The 4969-nt window shown below is 39.7% G+C and overlaps 1 pseudogene; it reads right to left on the bottom strand.

Annotated features, from left to right (window-relative positions):
* Nucleotides 1-3745: 3745 nt before the first annotated feature.
* LOC108394876 (olfactory receptor 1468-like) lies at nucleotides 3746-4764 on the bottom strand (annotated as a pseudogene).
* Nucleotides 4765-4969: the final 205 nt, after the last annotated feature.

Here is a 4969-nt window from a genome sequence, read left to right as displayed (position 1 = left end):
AGGAGACACTGGTGCTCTGGAGTGCAGCAGAGGGAGAGCATGAAGATGGTACCTATGTCCCGAGGTCTCTGGAAGGGATTATCGTGAACCCCTAGATGTGTATTCAATTAGAAGCCTGCCCCTCAGGCAACAGCCATGATGATTAGCTAATAGGCATGCTTCACAGAAAGACTGAGCCCCTGGGTCTGTTGCATTTTGCTGTGCCCTGGGGTGAGTAGCTGTTGAACTCTTTCTCCATTGATGTAAATAACTCTCAGGATTAAAGGCACTCTCCATACTCTGTGGAAAACCCATAGTCAAATGGCCATGCCCTGATAAGTACTTGTACCTAGTTAGCTAGTCTCCATGCCCACACAGTATGGTCCTGTCCTTTCAGTTCTGTGTTACCTTATTAAGAGGCAATTGTGTGAAAAGTAACTGGTGGTTACCATGGGGGAGAGGTTAGGTTGGGTGGGTGGGGTAGGTGAAGGAGATAAAGGGGGACAAAATGTCAATTATAATATAAACTTGTCACAGAGATGGAAGGGCAGCATGGAGAATATAGTCAGTGGTACTGTAACATCTTTCTATGTTGACAGATAGTAACTGCATAGTTGGGGTGAGGATTTAATAATGCGTGTAACTGTTGAATCACTGAGTTGTAGTCTTGAAACTAATATAACATTGTATATCAACTATATTTCAATAAAAAAGAAGATAATGAGGGTCACAGCCTAAGTAACTTTTCCATTATCATACGCTAATAAAGGGTGGAATCAGGGTTCAAACCTCGGTGTCAAGCTTCCAACTCTCTACTGTTAACCACCAAGCTTTGTGACTCTTCTGGGTAGTAAAAGGAATACTTCATTTTATTGTGTTTCACTTTACTGCACTTTGTAGATAATGCATTTTTTTTTACAAACTGAAAGTTTGTGGTAACCCTGAAAAAAAAGTTGGTTGTGTTTTTTAAGTATAAATTTTGTTAAATGTAGTATTAGCCAACACAATACAAAGGCAAAAGAAAGCTTTTTCTACCAAAACTAAGTTACACTCATTGACAAGACTGAGTAAAAGCAGGTCACTAAAAATGTTGTTGAATTAGAAGTAAAAAATTGGAGACAAAATTGAAAGCTATCCAAGGAGGATTATCCACTTAGCTTGCTTTGCAAGTGTCTTTAAGTTATTGCTTCACTTTAAAGAAACTGAAACTGGAAGTCGAAGATGATGCATTAAGGGTGAAGTTTATGCAAGAATGGTAACACAGAACCCAATCAGTCAACCCATAGTCAGAGAAAGGGTCTTGGCCAAACATCAAAAGTTTAGCTAAGACTGGTGGTTACCAAGGGTCAGGGATTGGGGTGGGTGGGGGTGGAGGGGGAAGGGGATAAAGGGGCACAATAATTTGCAATCACAATATAGGTTGGTCATGGGGATGATAGTACAGCATGGAGAACACAGTCAGTGATTCTGTAACATCATTCTGTGCTGATAGATAGTACCCATGCTAGAGGGGGTGAAGATTTAATAATATGGGTAAACTGTTGAATCACTGTGTTGTACATTTGAAGCCAGCATAAGATTATATATTAACAATACCTCAAAAAAAAAGATTAGCCAAGGAATATATCTTTACATGGATTAAGTCAAAATAGTGTTAAGGGCATGTGTGTGCGTGATTAATGTCTCTTTGCTTTAGTTGACTTTTTAAATTAACAAATCAGTAGCAGATCCTGATTGCACTGGCTGAAAAGGTATTCATCATACAGAGCTCTGCTTAAGATCTTAAGTTGAGGAAGAAGACAAAAGATGAGGAGGGGAAGGAGGGGGAGTAGCGGGAGAAGAGGAAGAAAGGGAAGGAGAAGGAGGAGGAGGAGAAGTAGACAAAGCAGCAGAAGGAGAAGAGTCTGCTACTTCTAGTTTTACAACTTCCAAATTTTTGTAGACTGATAGTTCTGTAAAACAAAATAAAACTTTCAGGGCACTGTGAAATTGTTCTGTTTCTAAATGTTCACTTTGATTTCTAAACTTATCTCACCTCAGTCTCTCTGCTGATGAGTAACGGTTCTGTGATTAGCATTGATCTGCAAACTCCGTTTTGATTAGCACTGACTAGACTACTGTGGTTCCTCCGTGACAACAAAGCCACAAACTCAGCCCTGAAGATGTCATGAAACAGAGTGTGGTTCATGCAAGGTAGACAGTACAACTCTGTGGGATATATTTTAGCAGCACTAGGTGCAAGAAAAGCCTGAAATTTTGTCCATGATGAAATGTTAGGATATTATACAGATAAAGCATAAAAGGGCCCAGGCATCATGTCTTAGCTTCAATACCCATTGTAACTCAAGCCGTCATATCCATGTGTATGTTTAATACCTGATTTTCTTTGTTTCTCTTGATTTGTTTTAGACTCCTGGCACCTACCTGGTATGGTACTTTCACAGCCTTCTACCTCAGAATGTTTTAACTTCAAACATATCCTGTATTGTCCATGGGGGTAGCAAAGAGGCAGAAGTTAGTATATTGTTTCATGGATTGTATCAGTGGGACACTAAGGCTCAAAGAGATTAATTGATACATCTAGTATCACCCAACGAATGAGCAAATATAAACTAAAAGTGAATTTTTTGATTTGAAAGATGACAACTCTTTTAAGCAATCTGACTTACTGAACACCTACTCTGTTCCAGGTATTATACCATGCTAGAGCTATAAAGATTAACAAAACATAGTCCCTGTGCTCCTCAAAGAGAAAAGATCATCTTGTATAACATCAACAAATAGCCTGATAGTTACAATTCTTTGCAATAAGTGATACAATAGCCAAATAAAGTGCTACAGAAACCTAGAGGACAGATGGGAATAATTGTACCTAAAGAGTTGAGAGAATTATGAAATAATTCACAGAGAATATAAGACTTGAGATGGAGCCTTAGAACAGTGTCCAATGTCTGTATTAAGAGAGAGTGGAACAGATATTCCAGGAAGAACATGTAAAATGTACAAAGGTAAGAGTCATGCAAATCCATAAACTGCTCAAAGAATAACTAAGTGTTCAGTGTTGCTGGAGTATAGGGTGTTCTGAGGATGGTAGGTGGGTAGTGAATGATAGTTCATACTTCTGGAAATGTGGATGAGTGAGTACTGGTAGTAGATGATCTTAAATGTTCAAGAACTTTTGTGGGGAGCCTCTATAGTGCTCAGAGGAGTACAAGTGATATGATTGTTTGACTTAGTTTGTTTTTCTTCTGCTAGTACATCTCTTTTCTTGCCTACCTCATGAGAATGATGTAGTACTTACTTAAAAGGATTATGGTCAGAATCAAGTTATTATTCAGAAGTTGTGAATTTTAACATATATTTAATGATATTCTCTATAATTGAGCTATTATCAACTTTGTCCTTTCCTCTTTCCCTTCCTCCTTTCCTTCTTATCAATGATCTGGCATGTAAGATTTGGCAGAAGGGAAAAGGAAATACAACCCCCAAATTAGAGAAAAATTGGTAAGTACTGGCTTTACATCTGTGAGCTTATTTAGGGAAAACTGTGCACATAAGTGGTGAAGGACTGTGGGATAAAGTAGCATTTTTGTTTGGTTTTGTTACTATGTTTTTTTTTATGGAGATATGAGTATGATATAGAATCTTGCACCTGGATTGGGAGCAGGAAATGGATGGGAATGAAACTGCCAAGGTAGCACAGTAGCCTGAGGCTTTGGGTCTTATATATGCTTGTCCAAGCCTAAGAAGTTGATACAGGTGTGCCTTATGGGAGGGTACACCATCTCCAGAGAAAGTTTTTTCTGCTGAGTAGTCTCCTCAGTACTCTTTTCATGTCCTTGTTCCTGAGACTATAGATGAAAGGGTTCATCATGGGGGTTATCGCTGTATACGATACGATGGCAGCCAACTTATTCTTTCTGCTGAGCAGTCAGAACAGGGGAGGAAGCTGACTCCAACAAAGGATCCATGGAAGAGGGATACAGCTGAGAGATGGGAGACACAAGTGGAGAAAGTTTCCCCCTTCCTTCATACTGAAGGAACCCCAAGTACAGTGCAACCAATAAGGACATATGAGATAAGAATGAAGGTAAAGGGGATGACTATAGCTGCTCCCTCAGGGACTAGGATCATCAAGTCATTGATGTGGGTGTCTGAGCAAGCAAACCTTAAAATGTGTTCCAGGTCACAGAAGAAATGTGGAATTTCTCTCTGATCACAGATAGTCAAAAGGCCCAGAAGACTGAGATGCAGTTTTGAGACAAGGTTGGAGATGACCCATGGAATCACTACCAGAAGGGCACAGTGCTTGGGACTCAGTAATGCAGCATAGTGTAATGGGTAACAGATGGCAATGTACCAGTCACATGCCATGGCTACTAAGGGGAAGTTGCCCAGGTCAACTAGCATAAAACGGTACATTTGTGTAAGGCATCCTGCAGATGAGATGGTTGCACTCTTGCTTTGAATATCTGCCAACATTTTGGGGACTGTAGTGGTTGTGAAGCAGATGTCAGTGAAGGGTAGATTGGCAAGAAAGAAGTCTCCACATGGGACTGTGGAGGTGAGTGTCATTGATAATAGCCAGGATGATGATAATAATTAAGTTTCCTGCCATGGTGATTAGATACATGCACAGAAACATCATAAAGATGAGCTGCTGTTGTTCAGACCCCACGGTGAAGCCTGGGATAAAGAATGCAGAGATAGTCTGATTTCCTTGGTGCATGGTTCTGCTGTTCCTCAAAAAGGGAAAAATTCAACTTCACTGTGAAATGGTAACATGATACAAAAACAACTCAGAGGACATAGTACTAGATTATAGAATGGAATCAGGCCTTGGAACAAGATAGTCTTGGATCATATTCTCTGTCTACTAAAACACAAGTTCCACAAGGGCATGAATTTTATCTATTATGTTAAATGCTATATACCAGTGTTAAAGACAGAGCCTGGCACACAGAAGGTGCTCAATAAATATTGGTTTAAT

Source organism: Manis javanica, chromosome X (assembly GCF_040802235.1).
Source record: "Manis javanica isolate MJ-LG chromosome X, MJ_LKY, whole genome shotgun sequence".
Classification (NCBI taxonomy): domain Eukaryota; kingdom Metazoa; phylum Chordata; class Mammalia; order Pholidota; family Manidae; genus Manis; species Manis javanica.
Note: the sequence above shows the minus strand (reverse complement) of the source record. Positions and strands in the feature narration are given on the sequence as shown.